This window comes from Heliangelus exortis, chromosome 1, assembly GCF_036169615.1.
Source record: "Heliangelus exortis chromosome 1, bHelExo1.hap1, whole genome shotgun sequence".
In the NCBI taxonomy this organism is placed as follows: Eukaryota; Metazoa; Chordata; class Aves; order Apodiformes; family Trochilidae; genus Heliangelus; species Heliangelus exortis.
The window spans coordinates 45,859,058-45,882,381 of NC_092422.1; positions in this window are offsets into that span (position 1 = coordinate 45,859,058).

Below are 23,324 nucleotides of genomic sequence, written 5' to 3' on the forward strand. Positions count from 1 at the left end.
ATTTACTATTTTGTAGTCTAAATTGAGGCATTTCTTATACCCAGATGGCTTGTTGGCCTGGTATTAAGTATGTCTGTAAAAGACTAAACCTGGATTTTTAGAGTTAAGGCAATGTATTAAATATTTCTCTGCTTGCTGGATGTTTTGACATATCCATCACATTTATATTCCAAAAAATCTCTCATCTACTGATTTCTCATACAAAGGTGGGATTACATACATGTGAGTGGCAGCATAAATTTGGCATCATCTGAAATAAAATATACAGAAGCCTTTGGAGAGAAATATAATCAAATGTATGTGGTATTGTATATGTAAGTGGATGTAGTTTGTTTTGTGTTCCTTTGCAATGTTTCCTTACATTTTGGCAATAGTAGAACACAAAATTGTATCAGAGCTTGCTGTTTATCTGCAAGAGCTTTCTCAAAAAGAATTATTATTAGAAATCAATTGTACACTCAGAATAAATAATATTATTCACAGGAGAGTAGATCTGTTAACTAAATATCTATGAAAAAATATCACATTTTTGCATGCATTAAAAAATCCCCCCAAATTGTTATCTTTCACAATTTCTCAATATTCTTATTTAAAGGTAATTTTCCCCCATATTTTAACTTCATCCATGGAATCTCTCAACAGCAAGAGAATATATTTGATGAAGTATAAAAAAGTTATTGTGACTATAAAACATATACTTCATTTTCAGACTCCTCAGAGCAATTAGAAAAGAAACAGGAGATGCTGGTTTATACTTCACTTTCTCAAGAAGCAATAGCATTTTATCTTTAGGAAAGTCATTAAATATAATGCATTATTTACTATGGATTGAAAAATGGAAAACAAAAAAAAAAAGTCAATTTCTTAATGACTGGTCTGGTCATGGCTGTGATGGAGTTAATTTTCTTCACAGCAGCCGATGTGGCTGTGTTTTATATTTATGATAAAAAGAGTGTTGCAAGCACACCAAAGTTTTAGATAATGCTGCCTAGTGCTTGCACAATGTTAAGGCTTCAATCTGCCTCCAAATAATCTGGATGGGGCTGGCAAGAGTCTGAGAGGAGACACAGCTGGCACAGCTGACCCTAAGAGACGTAACCCCCAGCAATAAAACTGGCGGGAATAATTAAGCAACTGGGTGGGGACTTATCTGCAAACTGGGGCCAAGTCACCACAATAATTATTTAAGCAAAATGAAATTTTCACCAATATTCAAATATATATATATATATATATATCTTTTAGTAGAAAGATGTGAGACTTATTTAAGCTGACACCAGATTTTGTCCACATCTTTACTTTCAGTACTCATATTTCACCTGAACTGGATTGCATTAATCTCTGGAAAAATTATGACTTTATATATAGTGATGTCTTCCTTATTATTTGTAGTATTTTCATTTTCTTAGATGTGTCACAATGAAATATACTCTCTTTCCTGAATTACCTTTTATTTAACTGTACTGCCTGGGGCCCCCTGTCACAGACAAAGTCTCCCTTGAGCAGTACATATAGTCATGATGCTGGGTTTAACATTTAGTAAAAATAAATGTCAAGAGTAAAACCACAAGATAATGATACTGCTTTTCAGACATTTATAGGAGTGGGGAAGAGAAGTAAAAGAGTAATTATTTCAGTTATTTAAGTACAGGTCACGAAGGCCCTGTTGTGCCATGTTTACTTAAAGTGCAGAAAAAATTGAAAATAAACCAACGAATGTGGCTGACTCACTGATTTGGAGCTTTCCAAAAGAAGAAGTCATTCTGTAGGGACTAGGGCCAAACAAAGACCTTCAAACCCCCTTTAAATCTAAAATCCCTTTTGAAATAATTCAGGCCAAAAGAAATGTGATGAAATTTTGTCTCAAATAATGTAAAAATATTTCTATAAAACATTAATTTTATTCATATGATGTCTAAAAATACCAGATTGGTCAGGTACTGTACAAATGACACAATCATATTGGTGCATGTGAGTGTTCCAAGAAAGATGCAGTTTATTTGATTTTTACTTGTTACTATATGATAGCTCTAATTTTTTATATGCTTAGGCATTTAGAAATGGATTCATTTAGTTCTACATGTCTTTATTTTTGTACTAAACAATAGAAATTTGCAAGTGTTAAAACATAAATGCAGGTGAAATAGCTAAAGTGTGAAATATTGAATATGTTATTGATTAAACAAGTCAGTGTCACACTATTCACAATTGCCAGACAATTTCACATGGAAAAGTACGTAAAGCCAGGATCATGATTGAAAGGAGACTGTGAACTATTATTATCTAACTCTTCTACTAGGATATGTCACATCACAAACATTGCCATCAAACTCTCCAAATGTGTTTTGAAGTGGTAAAAAATAATAGACAACAAATATCAACTCCAATCCTATTTATGTTTTTGACATGAATATTTTTCACACATTATGAAAGAGTATGACTTGGTAATATATGAATAAAAAAGTCAAATGTCACTAGGAATTACATCTTTACTTTTAAAGCTGGTAAGGCTTTATACTTCTACACTGACAAACTGCAGAAAGCTTGGAAAATTTTAAACAGCTTTTCTTTTGAATCAGAATCAATCTACTGACTTCCCTAAATGGAAAAAAAAGTAATGAATCCAAACAACAATCGAAGGAGCAGTCAGTAGTGTGAAAAGGGAATTCAAAAAAGAGAGTGAAATCTAAGTTACTGGGTATATACTAACTCTTGAAAAAAAGGAAAGAGGAAAAAGATAAAACAAAATAGAAAAATCTTACATTTGCCCATTAAATATTTCCTCTTATATCAAAATTGTACGCTTGTTAGGTAATCTAGCATCTTTTCCCCAGAAGGTAAAAATTAAGCATACTTTTCCTACAGATATCTGTATGTGCTCACAAATAAAGTAAAGCAATGCTATTTTTTTTCCTGTACGTAGTGCTTTTTAAAGTATTCTGCATGAATTTCCAAAATGTACAGTAACAAAAGCTTCAGACTGCTTCATTGGAATAAATAATAAAATATCACATTGCACTCATAATGAATATTATTTAAGGTGATTCAGAGAAGCATGAGTTTTCAACTCTGTCATTTCAAATACTGAAGCACACCAAGCAACTGGAATCATGAAGAACCAGAAGAACAATACTGTAAACAAACCCCTCCCAAATAGCCAGAATTCTACATTATTTTCTATTCAGTTATTTCTCAGCTCTTAAAGTAGAATAATATAAAATGAATTTATTCTTGATGTTGCATTTTTGAGATGTTGAATGTATCTAGAACAGGTAACGCAATCCACTGGGAAAATGCTGGAAGCTAATATAATGTGTCACACACCTCTCATCTAGCACTGACAGCATAAGCTTGTGGCAGATGGTTTATAGCAAATTCCCATTGTGAATATTCCTAATGCTCTCAGTTCTCACATGCAGCTGAAACATGAGGTAGAACTGATCTGGTTCCTATTATTATTAATAAATGGGGAAGAGTAGGAAAGGTTATAAGACTGGTAATATTATAGAAAAGTGTGTACATGCTCCATGAATTTGCATATTATTAACACATAATATAATATTTTCAAAATTATTAGTTAATACTAGCAATGGGAGAATAATGTCATAGGAAAAAGACATTGTAGCTGCTGCCAAACTGACTTGTCATTTTAAACCCATACAGACAAAATGGATTTTTTGACAGTTAGAAAAAATGTTTTTACTGTAGTACAGAACAAATGCTTGGGATAACAAAACCCACTAGAGTGCAAAGACTGCACTTTTTTTCAGAGCTTTCTGTTTTTTCTTGAGAAAAATAACCTTGTTACCTTGGTGGGGTTTTTTTATTAATTGTTGCTGCAGTCTGCATAGCTGAAAATTACCTTGTTACCTTACTTTTTAAGGAAAGATTTTTCAGTTCTTAGAACCGGATTTTCAGAAAAATACTGAGGAGGCTTCCACTAGGTTAGCAAATAGCAATGCTTTTAAAATTCTCAATGTTCTGCTTTGAAATAATCTGGAGGATTTAAAAATAATAAAAATTAAAAAAAACCTTGCAAACATCCTGTTGAGTTAATTGGTTTTGATTTATTTGCACAAAGAAAACCATTCTATTTGCACAAATTTCTGCTGCTTAGAAGAATGCTGATAATCCATTAGTAAAAAGTTAAGGTGCTAAGGAATTTAGGATTTGTAGATAAATAATTTTATGTTCTTCAAAGAAAAGCACCTGAAGTGCTTGAACCAGGTGATCTTCTGAGGTACCTTCCAACATGTTCTGTTACTTTATTATTTTATATACTACTGGTTTACTGTTTTTTATGCTTTTGACTATAGATGAAGTATGTTGAAAATTTGGGTTTATTTTTCTGATATTTGTATTATCATGCTTCTTTGTCAGGAAATTACAGTCATTGACACAGATATTGGTAAGTATTAATTCAGCTGTCTTTAACCACCTAAAAGCTAGATGTTTAAATTTGAAGTACCTATCTTCTGTCTGCTAACAAGCAGGCAGAAATCAAGGTTTTAAAAGTGCAGTCTGTATTATAAGAAAGATGTCTGGGGAAGCTATGCTTTTAATGTCAACATCTCGTTTAAACTAAAACACATTGCTCTTCATAAACACTTTTGGTTAGTGTATTTTTATTTTCAACTTTCTAAATAAATTAAATAAAATTGATTACTTTTTTGGATGTTTCTTCCTGTTTTTCTAGGAAACCAAAGGACCAAAATGATGATTAAGTTTTTAAAAACTTAAAAAAAAGTAATAATATACATAAATGATTGTGATTAAAACAAAAAGTCTGGTTTAGGTTCCTGACAATCAAGCACACATACTAAAGCCCTACTGTGCTCTAAGATTTCTATGACAGTTATAGTTCTGTATTAAATAACTGATTGTTTCTTAAAAACCTATTTAATATTTGTGAAAACTCTTAGAATCACAATACTGTAAAATTAATCTCCCTAGCAATAGAACAGATACAGCAGGGGCAGTGATGGAGTAGAGTCTTCAACATGTGTTCCAAGTCACTTTATATCCTCCTAAAAAAATTCAAGGGCAACAGTTATAAGCTGCTGATAATCAGACAAACAATTGTAATTGCAAAAGTCATAGCACTTAATAAGATCTTATTTTAGGAACTTCACAAGCACTCTCAGCAAGGTATAAATAATAAACACACAGATCAATGTTCTCATATCTGTTTGTTCAGTGTACAAACAAACAAGCAGAAAACAACAAAAAAGCAACAACACCACCACCCTCCAAAAAACAACCAACCCAAAAACCAAACAAAAAACCACACAAAAACCAAAACAAGAAAATAAACCTAAAAGAAACACAGCCACCAACCCCAGACTCTGAAGTTGGGTATAAAAGCATAACGATACCATTTACCAAGGAAGTAGCTTCTACATCTATTTTACTACATCTTAGTAAAACAAAATGATAAAGGAAACCAGAAAGAAGGAAACTGTAACAAAGTTTAGAAATGTAGAATCTTTATCTTTTTGTGACTTTATCTTGCACTTGGTAGGCGAAATAGAATAGGAAACATGAGATGGTAAATCATAACCCCTTGTATTTTAGCATCCTGTCACTGGAAAAGCACAAGAGAGATTTGCAGCATCCATTATTTTCCTGATCTTTTCTAACAGAATAAAATGAGGATCTAGAGGTTCAGATGTAATTTAAATGACTAGGAGCTCATAAGCTTTGGAAACCGAACAATCCTTTTCAATGTTGTTATCATTTCATCATCATTAATAGAAATGTATTACATATGGAACAGTGAAACCTTAAGAAAAAAACAGCTGATACAAAAAAGCTGCCAAAAAAAAACCCAAAAAAACCACATAAAAAACCCACCCCAGAATAAAGTAATTAATTTTGCCTAGCTGACTTTTGAGGCAGTTTAATTGAACTCATTGAGACCTTGAGAAGTAAGGAAAAAAGCATCAAGTAACAAATAAAGACAGAAAAGGCTGCATTTTCATCTTTGATGTAACTTCTGAAAGAAAAGAAGGGTTGAGTTAGCTAACAATGACAATCACACTACACAAAGAGGGAGCACTCTAAATATAAACAGGAGAACATCCATCTAAGAATCTCCAACATTCTGTATCTTTAAAATGGATTTGACCATTTTGGAGGCTGTTCTTCAAATGTTTAACTGTTTTAGGTACAGAAATCAATGTAACTACCACTCTTGTATTTAAGGATGTCTGTACTTCCTTTCTCAACTGAGTATCAGCCAATTAGTCCTTCTTAAAGTAACAAACAATCTTGTCTTGTCTTTCTTTCTTTTCCTCTTTCTTTCTTTCTTTCTTTCTTAGGAATGAATCTTTCTAATTAATAGTTCCTAAATGTGAAAAAGCATAATTTTTTTCTATTTGTTTCAAGCTAATCATTCACCCGCTATAATTTATTTCTATGGAAATATCTGTTTTTTTCTTTCTTTAATTGAAAGAATTGCAATTTTTTTTCTGAAAAGAACCCCCACACTAATGGATATTCCATATTTGTGGAACTATTTTCATAAAATGTGAACGTATGCAATTAAATACCAGATATCTAAAGACTTACATAAAAACCCCAGAATGTTAGAAATATTAATTTTTAATAGTTATTGTAAGCTATGGCACACCTGAGAATGCAGGCTGAGTATTACCTCTCCAGATTAGAAGATGCCATGTAGATGCACATGGTGCCAAATTCTAGACTGGATACTTGGCTTGCAGTGTTATAAGCTATACTGCAATGCATCATACAAGAAAGTACAACAATTCACTAAGAGTTAGATCTGTGAAACCAAGAGCATTCTATCTTTGAGTCTCACAGTTTCATAGGAATAGGCAGATGATCCTTGCAGAGTCTTTATTAAAGGGTATCAAATCATTGGAATGCAGCAAGTTTTTGTTTTTTATAGTTTGTTTTGGGTTGGGTTTTTTTTTTTCATAAATCTGAGTACCTCTAGTAGAACTGTGGTTGGCACTAGTGGAGAATGGTTGGGATAGTACATAGAGTTAGAGCCCACTATAGACACATAGTCCAGGGATATAGGATGCTTATGAAGAACAAGCAAGGAATTAGTAGAGGTGCAGTTTTCCTCTCTATTTGGGACCTGTCTTGCTGATTCCAAAACGAGAATAAGGATATGTCTCAAGAGAGTATCCTGTCAAGCTGTAATCTTCATATCATGGACAAGGTCTGCTACCAACAGCCTGACCAAAAGTACACAGTGGGTAAGACTTTATAAACACAAAATAAGAGAAGTCTAACAATTGCTTGGAGGGCAACAGTGTTGGGTATCCTGGAAGCTTCTAAACTATGGTAGTAGCAATAGCCTTCAGTTTTTTACTAGAAGGACCACCGAAGTGGTAATGACTTCTTGATCTTCTATGTTTATCTTTAAGAAAGTTGAGGAGGAGAACCTAGGGAACTATCAGACAGTCAGATTCACCTAGAAAGTCAAACATACGTGGTCTTGAAATCTATTTCCAAAAAAATAAAAGAAGGCGAGTGGGACTTAACAAAGGCAAGCCATGCTTAGCCAAACTAACAAATGATGACTATATAGATGTGGGGAGACTGACAGATTCAATCTACATTGCATAGCAAAGCTTCCACAGTATTGTCATTTAAGCTGAGAAAGCATAAACTAAAAGTAATGGACATTTAGGTGGGCTGATACACCAAAATCAACCAGATAATAATAATCTGGCTATAGCAACAGTAGAAATAAAACTTTGGGAAAGTCTCGAATGGGGAAAATGAGGTTTTAAATGCTTGAACTGGTTTTGGCTGGGACAGAGTTAATTTTCTTTGCAGTAACTTGTTTGGTGCTTTGTTTTTGGATTTTGTGGAAAATAGTATTGGCAACACACCCATGATTTGTTTATTGCTGAACAGCTTCAAGGCCTTCTCTGTTTCTCTTGCTGGTCTGACAGCGAGTAGGCTAGGAATGCAAAAAGCTGGGAGGGGACACATCTGGGACAACTGACCTCAGCTGACCAAAGGTATGTTCCATATGATATCATGCTCAGCAATAAAAAGTGGGGAAAAAAGGAAGGGGGTGGGGTGTTAAGTCACTTGTCTTCTCACTTAACTGTTATGCTTGACAGACCGCTGCTTTCTTGTAGATGACTGAACACCTGCCTGCCAATGGGGAGTGGTGAACGAATTCCTTATTTTGCTTTGCTTGCATGTACTATTTGGCTTTACCTGTTAAGCTATATTTATCTCAGCTTTTGTGTTTGGTTTTTCTTTGGGTTTTTTTTTTTCCTTCACCCTTCTAATTCTCTTTCATATCTTTCTGTGGGAGAGTGAGTAAGCAGCTGCGTGGTGCTTAACTGGCTGCCAACATTAATCGCACAGCAGTCCTTTTAGACTGCCCCAGTAGGCTTTGAAGAGTTCAAGAAAATGACAGATTTGACTGGAGTGAATTAGATGAATTTACAGCTGTTATAGCTATTTAGTTATTAATTGGCAGAATCCTGTGCTTTCCATGGGGCTGGTCTAGTCTAACGTTTTTTAGTGGTTACATTTTGCTTCTTGCTTGCTCTACCACACTTTGGCTTACTATGCCTGAAGACATTTTGGTAACAGTCATGGCCAGACACCTGAACTGGCAGACAGCTATTTCTGTTCTTCCTGTACTGGTGTATTTGACAGAATAGAAATAAAAGGAATTACTGACCTACAGATAAGGCCACGCAGGAGGAGGACACCCTGAAGCACCTGTGGCTAAGGGTCAACCTCTGCCAGAGCAAGAAAAACTTGAACGGCCTGTGATCATGGTTTTGTCTGCACCACAGCACATATATCTATGAAGAGACTGTGGTGATAAATAAGCCCATGTGCATTGATGACTTTACTAACCAAACATTTATGTTAAGCTACTCATTCATTCTCAAAATCTAGAATTAAGATATCCAATCTTTTATTTTACTTGGAGAAAAAAGATACAAACCTCAAAATACAGTTAACATTTTGAATACTAGCCTACTAATCCTGATCTCATTACAAAACAGTCAAGGAGAGCAATGATACGTATCAAAAGTCTTGAGGAAGATATTGTATTTGAGGGGTTAGTGATCTTGAGCAAGCCATGTCTGTTGTATTAGAGCTTGTACTCAGAGCTTGAAAAGCCTACATAATTGTGAGTAAGCACAGTGCAACTCTCTATATATAACAATGTGAGGGAATGTGCTGGAATACCCTGAAAAAGTAACAAAAACTAGATACTTTTGGATGGACATTATGAAAGAGAAAACATTCATACCTGTCAGGACAGGATGTATAGTTTTATTCACCTTATCAGATGTGAGGAGTTATGGTACAGGAGTCAGGGTGAAACTCTCCCCATATGTGATATGCACAGCCTGCTGTGGGAGGATTGATCTGGGCTCTGTGTGAAGTTGAGCTAAAGCAACTTCCTTGTATCTGAAGGGAGGTAAAATGTATTTACTATCTATATTTTTATTTCAATTTTTGTCTTCTTATTAAAACCATTTTACTGTGTTGTTTCCTCTTGTACCTTTCCTGTTGTGATCCTGAAAGGACATTATGTTCTAGAAAAAAATGGGAGTAAAAAGGTAGCACCTGAGACCCTCATCTGGGGAGGAACAGACCAGATAGGGGACAAAAATTAACCAAACAAAATATTCCAACCCATATGAGTCATAGTATAAATTTGAGGGATCAAGAGGGTCAAGCTCTCTTCACCCATGGCCAGCATCCTGAGAATATTCTGCCCATTTATCTGCCTTTGATCCCAATCACTTTATTCCTGAAACCATCTGTTACTGCATCCAACTCCTGTCTTCCCCTGACTCCAGGAGCCCAGTCTGGGACTTTTCCAGGGCTGCCCTGTAGTAGTGACTGTGCATGTTATTGCGGAGGGAGGGAGAGAGAGACGGTGGGCAAGCAGGGAGAGAATGTGACATCCCTTTGATATATATATCTGTACATATTTCATTTTTTTCCTTTTCATCAGTACTGTTCCATTAAGGTTCTTTAGTTTAGTTTCCAACCTGAAAGTCTCTCCCTTATTCTCTCTCCATTCCCTATTGGGGAAAGCAAAGTTTTATAGAGACCATCTGTCATTCATTTAATTGCCAGCCCAACATTAAACTGTGACAGTACCTCAGAAAATATGGTCTCAATATGATCCAGTCAAACCACCCTAGTGCTTATATAAATATGAAATTGGAAAGTCTATTTGTTTCTCTGATTTTAATAGACTTCCCTTTCTGTTTCAAACAGCTTTCAGAATAAAAATAGACATACACAACTTGGAAGTCTGGATGTTTTATTTCCATGGAGAAACAATCCCTGGTCACTTCCTACTGCTGGCAGCAGCAGCAGAAGGAACAGGATGTCTGGCTATTAAGATCAACAGCATTGCAGTTAAAGCCTTAATACTAATAAATAATTCAAATCATCTTGTGAGTATGTTTTTATTTAAAGTGGTTACTGCTGTATTTTTAAGGTTTTTTTCTTGCACTTTGACGTTTTCAATTCTAATGGGTTAAATTTCCTGTGAAGCAAGTGTACATACCATAATGATTTGCTCCCAATTGAAAAAAATATATTGTTATTCACTATTCTTAATTCTACAGTTTATTACAACTCTGGAAAAAGGGTTGATCAAGGTGAAGATGTTCAAACACATTTACCTACAACCAGAATCATGTGTATTTTGTATTTTATTTCCACTGGGCGAATATAAAATATTTCTGCTTTATTCCAGTGCCATGTGTGTCTCTAAAATCTTCTTTGGAAATAAATAAAACAAGAATCAAGTGTTTATGCCATCTGAGAACAATCACAGAATGAATGAGTCATCATGTTTGGAAAGGACCTTTAAGATTATCAAGTCCAACCATTAGTCCTACACCACTTTAATCTCTAAATCACCTCCCAGAGCACAATATCTACCCATATTTTGAATACTCCCAGGGATGGCAACTCCACCACCTCCCTGGGAAATCTGTTTCAATGCTTCACCACTCATTCAGTGAGCAAATTTTTTCTAATATTCAATCTGAACCTCCCTTAGTGCAACTTGAACCCACTACCTCTTGTCCAATAGCTAGGAAAACAGGCCAACACCCACCTCACAGACCAATAAGGTCTCCCCTCTTCTCCAGGCTGAACAGCCCCAGCTCCTTCAGCCTGTCCTCATAAGACCTGTTCCCCAGACCTCTCCGTCAGCCTGGCTGCCCTTCTCTGCACCCTCTGCAGCACCTTCATGTCCTTCTTATACTGTGGCACCCAGAACTGCACCCAGTATTTGAGCTGCAGCCCTATCAAGGCTGAGTACAAGGGTAATATCACCTGCCTGGTCCTGCTGCCTATGTTGTTCCTGATACAGGTCAGGATTCCATTTGTCTTCTTGGCCACCTGGGCACACTGCCAGCTGGCAATCAACACCCCCAGGTTCCTCTCTGCTGGGCAGCTCTCCAGCCACTCCTCCCCAAGCCTGTAGCGCTGGCGGAGGTTATGGTGGCTGAAGTGCAGGACCCGATATTTGGACTTGGTGAAACTCATACAATTGGCTTTAGTTCATCAATCAAGACTGTCTAGATCCCTCTGCAAAGCCTCCCTGCCCTCAAGCAGTTTGGTGTCATCTGCAAATTTACTGAAGGTGCACTCTATCCCCTCATCTAAATTGCCAATGTAGATGTTAAACAAGAGTGGTACACCACTCATGAGGAGCCATCATCTGGATTTAACTCCATTTAACACTAGTCTTTGGACTCAGCCCTGCGACCAGATTTTTAACCAAAGGAGAGGGTGTGTGTGTCCAAGCCATAACCAGCAAGTTTCTCCATGAGAATGCTCTGGGAAACCTTGCCAAAGTCCTTGCTAAAGTCAAGGCACACAACATCCACAGCTCTTTCTGGATAGCTTGTTTCAATGCTTGACCACCCTTTCATTAAAGAAATTTTTCCTAACATCTGATCTAAGTTCTACACATCACCATGATCTTACTTTCAGATATCACATTTCTTGGAATTCTTATATGTAAATCAGATCACCCATATGCATGCATGGAGGGTGTTATGAGGTCTTAATTCAGTGTCTCTCACTACAGGAAAAATACATTATGAATTTTCCATCTATACAAAAAAGAGATTCTGTTTTTTTACAGTTAATTATAAGATTATTTTCTAAAAGAAAGACCTTTCTGAAATTGTACATTACTGTTTTTGTGTTTGAGTTTGCATTTTGAGGGTTTTTTTGAGACCTTCTAGAATTACACTTAGTGTTATTTTTCCTCTTCCCAAATTGTCCTTTCCTCTTTGTTAATAAAATTATCTTTAAATTTTTCTTGTTTCAAAAAATATCTGTTTAAATTGTATTAGTAAGATAGTCTTGCAAGACAATTTTATTCTAAAAAGTACAAAGCAAACCTACTTAGTAGAATAACACAATCTTATATTTTTGTCTAATTTCTATAATACTAGATGAGATATAAAAGGTATTTTATTACTAGATCTTTATTTTATGGATCTGGGAATCAATAATGCTTACTGAGAAACCAAATTTTGTACCTAGAGAAAGTAGCTCTCCATAAATATCATAACATCTCCACAACATTGCACTAAGACTCATAAACTAACTCAGGACCCCATAGACATAATATGTTAGGAAATATAAAGAATGAGGAAAAATATTCTCTTGCTGTAACAAAGACTATATTCCATTCCTAAGTTTCTTTATGACATGCAGTCTCCTAAGCCTGCTTTCAGCTCCAACTCTTTGAAGAACGTTTTCCATATGACATGAAAACTGCTCTGGAAATCATCACGTGTCAGAGGAGCTCCACTTTCTGGAACTGCCTCTTCTCCAGCAGCTGGTATTTCCTGTTGTTAATAATGCCCTTTTCAATACAATCCCTGTCAGTAATATCACTAAACATTTACAATATTTTCAGGTTTCCAGGCTGCTACCTGAAATTCTGGTCATGTTAAAAAAAGAAAAAAATTTAAAAAACCCCAAAAACTACAACCCGATGAGCAAAAAAAACCCAAAAACCCCCAACATACAAATATCAGAACAATGCAGTTTTCTGTTCCTTAATGCTTTTCAGCATTTCAGGACAATCAAGTGACCTAGCAGCCCTTTAGACCTTGTTGTTTATGTCACCTCCCTAGTTAAATCTTCTGTAGTATTCACTCAACTGTATTATAACAACTGTGGCTTTTTTCCTTCCTTGCTTTACTTTTCCTTTTCCTTTTTCTACATTAGTTTTGCTTTACCATTGGAAATCAATCCAGATTTAAAAATGCAGTTACTGGAAATTTTAATATCAGGTTCTGGGACTCATTCACTAAGCTATTCTTTCCTTCTCCCTTGGCCAATTTGCAGAAATATTGATTCAGAAGGATATGGCCCAATTCTACTTTTTTTAGTTGCAAATACCTTAATCGTAATATAAGAAAGGAGGCATTAATGAAACTAATTTTTCACTAATACCTAATTCTTGAAGGAAACTTCCAGGAGGCTCTAATGAGCTAGCGATGTACCAAATGTAAACCACAATATCCACATTTTTTTCCTCTGTGTCCAAAAGTTTTGCCATGGGATTTTGAGAGAATGGGCATCGGGCGGAGTTTAGCACATGAAAGAGTTATACTTTACAATATAGAATCTCTATATAGCAACACTACATAAATTGTCATGTACAGCCACAGCTCATATTATTCCTTTCTAAAGCTGATCCCATGTAAATGGCATCCTATTCTTCAGTAGATCTCCATCAACAGTCTTGAAATGTTCAATATTCATTTTTTCCACAAAGAGAATAATACATTTTTTCTTCTATTAGCAACAGCTACCAATAGAGTTGAGTTTACTAATTCGATGGAGAAAATTCTATCATCAGTACACCTTTTTACAATGTGATGACTCAGTTCTATACTGTCTTTTTGATACTTAGAATGGAATGACATCTTATCCCAGAACTTTCTAAGCAAAATTTCTCATCAGTCCTTATAGGATCTGTCATTTTTAAGATGATGTCTAGAAGTTTAAAATCTTTGAGGAATTTCTTCTTCTTAGGATAAGTCTGGGTATTTTTGCCCTTAAATAGAAGCTATATAAGTTCATGTTGATTTATTCCATTACAAACTAATGGAAAACAAAATCACAAAGGTCTATCTGTGTCCAAATATATACTAACTAGAATGGATCTCAGCATAAGTTGTCACATTCTACTATACTGTCATATTCTACTATAACATGAATGACTTCAAGAAATGTCAGTTACTTCTACGGACAACAGCCAGGTTTGCACTATAGAACTACTACAGTTCAATTTCAGTCTTGTAGGCAGTCACTCTTAGATTCAAATATAAATAAATAAATAAGTTTTCTGACAACAAATTTAAATTTTATATTCAAGAAATTTTCATTTTCTTAAAGAGTGAACTTTCAAATATTTTGAACTATTCCTGAACTGAATTAAATTTATTAAGACATTTGACTTGGAAAAGTCTCAAAACAACAGAGATTTTTTTTCTTCTTTTGAAGGAGTGTGGTGCTTGTTTCTTTTGGGGAGTTTTGGGGTTTTTTTTTTTTATTTGTTTTGATTCTAGTTTTTCATTTGACCTTTTTTTTTCTGTGACAAGGTGGATGAATCAAAAATCAGTTAATCAATTCCACTTTAATCAATCCCCATAAATATATGAGACACATATTTCCAATACTCACATATCTCTACTCTTTAGAAACTCAAACTCAGTGTCTCAGGAAGACATTCAGAGTAGCATTCAGGTTGTGGTTTAACCTCTGTTCCTTCTTTCATTCTAGTATTTATAGCTCATTAAGAGGTTACTCAGTCATAAGATGGAAAGCCATTTAATATTTACCACATAATAAATAGTATTTTCCAAGTTTAGAGAGTCATTTGATTACGAAGTTGGAAAAAAATTTCCTAAGTACTTCAGTTCAGGAATGAAAATAAAGGATGTCTAGGTTGGCAGTTCATTAATTTACTTCCTTGAGGCTTTTGTTCTCTTAACAATACCTTTACTAAGATTTTAATTCTCATGTTTTCCTGATAGTGAATAGATACTTTTTCAGTGGAATGTACCTACTCAAAGACATTCAGAACTGCAAATAGGACTGTTTGCTTTCATGCTTAGCAACTTCTTCATTACTTCTCTTAAAAAAATATATTAAGATTCATATAATGCCTTTATCTAGGAGTAATCTGACTAAAGTGTCTTGCTTATACCCAGGACCCACTTAGCAATCTATCTCATATTCAGTCACTCCTTTGATTTAGCCAGTTGCCTAAATATTTCCATTACTGCAAAATAATAAATTCTTACTGGGGCTAGAGCACTCAAGCCCAGAGAAACATTAAAGACAAAACTTTTGATCTGACAGTGAAGTTTGCTCATCAATACAAAAGCATCTGTTTTACATATTTCATGAGCAGACAATACATAAAAGGAGACAGAAGAAAGAGACAGCAGTGAGTTTCTAGGTTTGGCTTATCATGTACTTTTGTCCTATTACTTGTTTGTCTTTGAAACTTCAGCTTACATCACTTAAGAGAAGGTCTTAATATAGAACAGGTTAAGGCATGGAATAAGATTATCATAAGTATCGTTTAGAAGGGTAAAATAGAGTTGTTAAAGGCTACGTCTGCACTGTTGATACCTTTGTATTGTAATGTAGCTGGAGTTTAGTGAGAACTATATGATTTAAGAAGTGGAATGAATAGTGAGAGGGATTTTAAAGTGTTGGAGTCTTTCTCAGAGAATCACTGACGCAATACAATTGTGATAGTCCTGTGTAAACCTGGAACTATGACAATGAGGTAAAACCTCTGTTATGGAAAGGGAGAGATGACAAAGCACTTTTATATTTCCTTATCTATTGTAGTCTTGGACAAAAGACAGGGCATTATTTTCCAACCGCTAAAATGTTGTTTTCTGCTGTGATTACAACTTGCTAAGAGCTTGAAAAATATGAGTCCACAAATGTCTTTTTTATAGCACAGGACATTCTTTATATTGTCAGGAGGAGCTCCCTTAGAATTCCTAACTTTTCTTATAGAAATAACAATCTTTATGTTTAGAAAATAATTTTTAAGGTGCCTACATCAAAGTCTAAAGCCCACCATTTTAGCATTGATGCTGATCTAAACTGTTTTCCTTTGAAATAAGGTTATTAGAAGGTATATCCTTCTGCTTTAAAATTTATCTTCTGAGAGTAAACTTCAGCACTTTAATTGCTTAAAACAAAACTCTTTATAAGTCCCTTTTTTTTTTGCATTGTTGCTCAGTATCAAATCATTAGAATGCATTTACACATCGCAACAGATTCCCACTACAAGCGACTTTTTTACCCCAAATATATTTTAGTTTTCACTACCAAGAGCACAAATAGTGTAATGTGGTTTAATGCTAAGCAACTGAGCTTATTATTATTACACTTGCTTACACAGCTGCTCATTCACTGCTCCCCTGGTGGGATAAGAGAAAAGTAAAACTGGAAAGAACATTTGGGCAGGTGGGGGTGGAAAGTGTACTGGTTTGGGCTAGGAAAGGGTTAATTGTCTTCATAGAAACTTGTATGTGGCTATGGTTTGGATTTTTGCTGGAAGCAGGGCTGATAATACGGAGATGTTTTAATTATTGCTGAGCAGTGCAATAATTACAGTAAAGGCCTTTTCTGTTTCTCACACCACCCCAGGAGCAAGTAGGCTACAGGGGGCACAAGAAGTTGGGAGAGGACACAGCTAGGACAGCTGACCCCATCTGACAAAATGGATGTTATATATCACTGACATCATTTTCAGCAATAATAGCTTAGGGGGAAGAAGAAGAAGGAAAGGGGATGTTCAGAATACTGACATTTTTCTTCCCAAGTGACTCCTATGGGTGACAGTCTTGATTTCCTGGGGATGGCTAAATACATGCCTGCTGATGGAAAGTAGTTAATTCCTTGATTTGATTTGCTTGCAGGCACAGGTTTTTTTGTTTACTTACTAAACCATCTTTATATCCACCCATGAATTTTCTCACTTTTATGCTTACAATTTTCTACCCCATACCTTTGGGAGAGAGTGAACAAATGACTATGCGAGGCTTAGTTGCTGGCTGGTACACATCATGGCATGCTATAAAGACAAGTTGCTTAATTTCCTCATCTTCTTGAATGACTAAGTATTTCCCTACATGCAAAAGTTAGGTAACACCAGTAGTCATAATAACAGATACTTTTTTGAAGTACATTACAGCAGAGGAACTGTACATTAAGTATACTAGTCAGCTAATTAGTTTTCTAATGGAATCCACTCAGCTGCACTCTTTAACCGAATTGAATACATGACCTGCCTGCTATTACAGCAGTGCCTGGGAATAATACAAAGTGGGTTGCACAATGTGGGTGTGGTAATGAAAAGACCTATTTTACCTTTGTCTGGGATTTTCATTATGTAGCAAAAGGACTTTGCCTAGCTGTGTTTTTTCTAGTATCGCCTACATCAGTAAGGTCACAAGGATATAGAGATCTATGGAAACTGGAATTTAATTCTGTAAGCATATGTGTTTTTCCTTCTTTTACAAACCAGGAAATTAAAAGTTCTGAAATAAGAGAGGAAAAATGTAAGAGAATCCTGAAGTTTACTGTGGTTAAACAGACCAGAACAAGCCTAAAATATTATTTACCCTAATTTTACAATTTTATGCCACTGCTTTCATGCTAATGTAGAACTTCACACTGACAAAAGCCCAGCCAGCAATTGTAGCCTGACAGCATATCAGATATAAATATTTCAATTTCAGCTCCTAATATTAGTGATGTTTATCACAAACCGGCTGTGCAGGTGTCGCCCCTTTACTTCCTTTCTCTTTACAGAGCATAAGCTGTTCCTCAGAACCGAGCAGTGGCCTTCATTCTACAGACCGTTCCTTAGCTGTAACTATAAACATCAAGCATTATCAGTCCTAGAAGCAGACACTGACTGAGAAACTTGCTGTTAATTTCATGAAGTGCAGCTACCTAAAAGAGAATTAGCTGAAAGTAAAATTACAAGAAAAAAAGAGTTCTATCCTAGCACAAAGCAGGACAGCATTTTGAGGGAAGTAATGTCCAGTATTATCTATCATCTCAATTAGAGCTTGCAAACTTTCTTTCTGATTAATGGAAAGAATTATGTGATTCATCTTGCCATAAGATAGATGGGTTTAATAAATCATAGAAAGTACATCCTCATATGGTGATTTTTCTTCATGGATTTTGAAGGAAATCTGGGATTATGTACTCAAATGTAGATTTCTATATTATAAATATATGGAAATAGCTAGTAGACATAGAACATTGTCACAGTTTAGGCCCAGTCAGTATCAACCAGGCCTCCTCTTGCTCACCTCCCACCTCCACCATGGGACAGGGAGGAGGAAATTCACCTTCTTAACCAAGACAAGGGTGGGGAGGTTTTCATTCTCCAGTTATGGTAACAGACAAAAACTAGACAGGTTCCACTTGGGAAGGGAAAGAACCCTAATTTAATCTACAAGGAGAAAGAAAAAACATGACCAGATCTTACCTGTCTCACCACCACCCCTTCCTTCTTCCCGAGCCTGGATTACTTTGCTTCTGCCTCCCCCTCAGTGGCACAGGGGACGAGGAGTGAGGGCTTAGGGTCAGTTCCCCACACGCTGTTTCTGCCACTCTGTCCTTCTCAGTGGGAGGGCTCCTCACATTCCTCCTCTGCTTCAACATGGGGTCCCTCCCATGAATTTCCTTCAGGAAAGCCTCTGACATGAGTCCCTCCCACAGGTGCAGTCCCTCAGGCACAGACTGCTCCAGCCTGGGCTGCACACCGAGTCATGGATGCTTCAGAAATTGTCACCTCTTCTGGCACGGGATCCTTCATGGTTGCAGATCCAGATCTGTCACTCTCTGCAATCCTGCACAGTCTGCTCACCTATGACAATTCAGAGGCTATAAATATCCACGTTTTCTTCACTTGGTGCTCCAAGGACTGCTCCACTGTGTTTTCTTCAGGGACTATTCTACCACGATCTTCTACAGGTTGCAGAGGGACAGCTGCCATTTCACCATGGGATGCAGAGAAATCTTTGCTTGGGCACTTTCCCTCCCTCCTTCCTTCCTTCCTGACCTCGGTGTCTTTTCTCTGGCATTACTCCCTCACCTCCTCCTCTCTTCTGCTCTGTAGTTCTCATTTTTATTATTTTTTGCACTTTCATGTCCTCTTCCTTGAATGTATTACTCAAAGAGGTGCATCCAGATTGTCATATGTGCTCAACCTTGGGCAGAGGTGGGGTCAGGATTGGAACCAGGGGAGCTTCCAGAAGCTTCTTACAGGAGCCACCCCTGTGGCCTCTCCACTTCCTAAACACAACCACACTAGCCCAAGACAACCACATGTCAAGGATTTGGTCTTTAATGATGGTAGTAATTGACTCAAATAATTACGCAGTTACCAGAAAGCTGTTGTTGCTGTTTAACCATGGCTAAGGGCCAAACTCCCATCCAGCTACTCACTTTCTCCCTCTCTTCAGTGGGAGAGGGAAAGGAAATTGAATGAGAAAGTTCACATGATGGGATAAATGCAGCAAGATCTCTTAACAGTCTCAACTTGGTGAAGTTTTATTTATTACTATTTAAGAGAGATTTAGGTAGTGAGGATCAGAAACAAACCCTCTTTCAGGGTCAACTTCACTCTGTCATGGTCAAAAGCCTCTCTGCTTTTGATCTGAGAAACACCAGAAGGGATGGAGAGTGGTATGGTCAGTAAGTACCAGTTCCTTTCTTCTTCTCTTCTGCTCTGGAGTGGGCTCTCACCATGGGATGAGTGAAACCTTTCTTCAGGAGAAAAATCTGCTCCAGTGTGGAATTTCCAAGGGTCTCATTTCATGCAGAACATATGCATCTGCTCCTGTGTGGAGTCCTTTGCAGGCTGCAGTGATTATCTTCTCCACTGTGGGCTCTTCCAAGGCAATATCTGCTCTATCATAGGCTTTTTCACAGAGTGCAGGGAATTATCTCCTCCAACATATTCCTCTCCAGAAACTGCGGGGAACTATCAGTGCCATTGCAGTGTCTCTCCAGAGGCTGCAGATGAATGTCAATGTCTGCTCCTGTGCTTCGAACTCCTCCCTGCTTCTTTCTTATCTAACATTATCTTTTTACTCTTGCTTTCTCTCCTGCTCTATGTCTTTTTCTGTCCTTTATTAAACACAGTGTTCCCAAGGTGCCACTGTGTTGGCTGAGGGGCTCAGCTGCATCCTGCAGTTGTTCTATTTCAGGGATATCCCCTGGTCTCTTTCCAAAGAAGCCATCCCCATAGCTCCACTCATTCCTTCATTGTCCTCATCCCCCAACTATACCATGTAAACCCAATATAGATATGTATCTAATACATCTCATAATAATCTTCACATTAAATAAAAATGGAACAACAATTTTGATCACTTATGTTCCCTGGAAGGTCAAATTTCTGAGTCTTCCTACAAGTAATAAAGTAATATTTCCAGTAATGTTTCACTTGACTAAAGGGTAATATTTTTTACAAAAATTACAAAGGTCCCCACATTTTACAGGAAGCAATAAAAATATAAGATTGCACAGTAATAACTACCTATTTTTGGCTGTCATGGAAGGGTCACACCTTAAGATTAGGGACTGTGTTTTTTAAAAAACAGATACTTTCAGAAAGCAGATCTATTCCAAGAGGTTTATAAAAAGCTAGTTATATCAGCATTTTAAGACTTCACAGTTAGAGAAGCATTCAGGCACCAAATTGTTCAGTGGTTTTCAAATAAATGGCAAGCAAGAATGACATTGTTATGATGGAGAGTCTTAAAGAAATTTCAGCAGCTAAATCCAGTGATCATTAAAGGTGTAACGAAGAGATGAGATGCACACATCAGTGGGGCTGAAGATAAAGCAGGATACACAACATTGAATTCATATTAAAATCACAGGGTATGATAGCGTATTTCCAGTATTTCAGGGAGATTTAACTAATCTAATTAGGAGACAGAAGTGAGAGGACAGTCTGTGACTGGCTGTCAGCAGTGAAAACAGAAGGGATACGGAGCAGTAAAATGGCTATAAGTGAACAGACTGAAGTCAAGACCTAAAATGACAATCAAATTGCATTGTTTGCTATTCTACCAGTATATAGATTGACTTTCTTTTTCATAGACAACTCATAAATCAGTCAATAATCCTGAGATTTTGCTATTACTTTATTGAAAATATATTTTACAAAAAATATACCAAGAGCAGAAAAGATAGTACAGGTCTAACAAGATGTAACAGATGTAACAAGAAAAAAAAAGAAGCATATTTTACCTGCTTATAAATGAACACAATTGTGCTATTCTTATATATTTGCTTCAAAATTAAATATTTTTTTTCTCTCAGATATAGAACAAGGTCTAAATTCATTGTCCCTTTTGAAACAGAAATTGTTCTGTTGGACAAGTTCATATGATTGAATTAATAACACAGTAGAAAACACCTTCCTAGAGGACCAGAAAAGAGCCTATAATGAGGAAAAAGTGGAGTGATATTTTATTGACTTATGCTTTAGAGGACTTACAAGGCTAACTTTTATCTGTTTATGACCACTTGCATGTAATGATTTTTCAGTTACATAGGCATATATGTATCCATTGACAAATTATTATTGGTATTCTTTTGGTTTTATTCATACTTTTGCTTGCTTGGAACATATCCCAAAAATCATACTGCATATAAAAATAACTTTGCCAAAACATTCTGGGAAAACAAGTTTCTACTTCTGATGTGTACCAAGTGGACAGCTGTTGTGGTGGCAGAATTAGGAAGGTGACACTTCTGCTTTAGCTAGAAAAGTTAGGTAATTTATTTCTCTGCAGCTGGTGCACATCTGTGCCCATTAAAATCAACTGAAAAATTCCAATTTTCTTCAACACTGTAAGATTAAATAAAAACATTTAACTATTGAGACTTTCTCACTCTAAAACCTAAGCATATTTGTGATGTCTGGGTGTTACAGAAGAGGAAAGAATCCAAGCTGAAGGTCTGCTTTCTGTCACTTATCTGCAGAGTTAACTTTTGTCAGAAATAGTAATAATGGTTCCATGTGAGTCTTTGTGTTTTAAGTACACATTTATCATTGTCTTAAAATACATTTAGCAGTACAATCAATGCTTTTAGTTAATGCTGTGTTACACGTTCCTCAAGATATAATACTATCTTCCTGTTCCATCTTAAGAGGCAAAGTAACAAATGATAATTGGGTGTCAGATGGCACAGAGTGTCTTTGTAATAATAAGACTAAGTCTTCTGAGAAATACTAGATTTTCATCAAAGTATCAAGGAAAAATTGAACTGGGAAAAAAAATAAAGAATTCTTAACAGGAGCAGTTTCAGCTGAATAGAATGAATAGAGGAGCCTTGATACTTTTCAGGACAGAATGTCAGTTTTGCATCTCTGATCAAATCTATAAATTCTAAGAAACAAGCTACAGCTTATTAGTAGATGTTATAAAGCCAGTCTTCGAACAAAAAAAACCTATGGTAGCTAGGGCAGATAGTAAAAACTTGCACATTTCCATCAACTTTTAGGAAATTTAGGAAATTTGCAACATCTTTATTGTCTATGAGATCTTTACTGCTTTCCAAAATGTGACTGAAATTTCACAGACAGCTGAAAAGTTTGCTGGTGAGGGAAGTGATCACAAAGGCGTGCAGAAAAATGGGTAAATGTCATAAACTCTGTTTCTGCTGGAACTAAGACTACCAAAAAAAAAAAAACCAAAAACAAAAAACAAAAAACAAACAAAAACAAAACAAAAAACAAAAAAACATAATTCCTTCTTATAATAATTCCTTTTTATAATACACTGCATGAAATGGAGAAAAACTGTGATTGCAGCAGTCTGTGTCCCTGTCTCCAAAGAATACATTTGCAACACCTGCTAAGAAGTGAACAATAAACAAGGAGATCAGAATCATCTCAGAGGAAGAAAACTCTTGAAGTCTTTCTATAAAGAGAGTCTGACTAATATGGATTCCAAATAGTTTACATTTTCTAGTTTATATCTTTTGGACATTGGTGCTCACTGCTGGGAGAAGTTCATGAACTATTTTCTAATTCAGAGGTAGTCTATATGATGATCTTTATGGTCCCTTCCAACACAAACCACTCTATGACTCCATGATTGGGTGATTTATGATTCTAAACCATGAAAGTTTAACATACTATGAAAAATGTGACTTCACTTTCTTCTGGACAAGATATAAATTGTTTTGTTTTTAAAATGTTCCTCTCATGTTCCCCATTTACATAAATG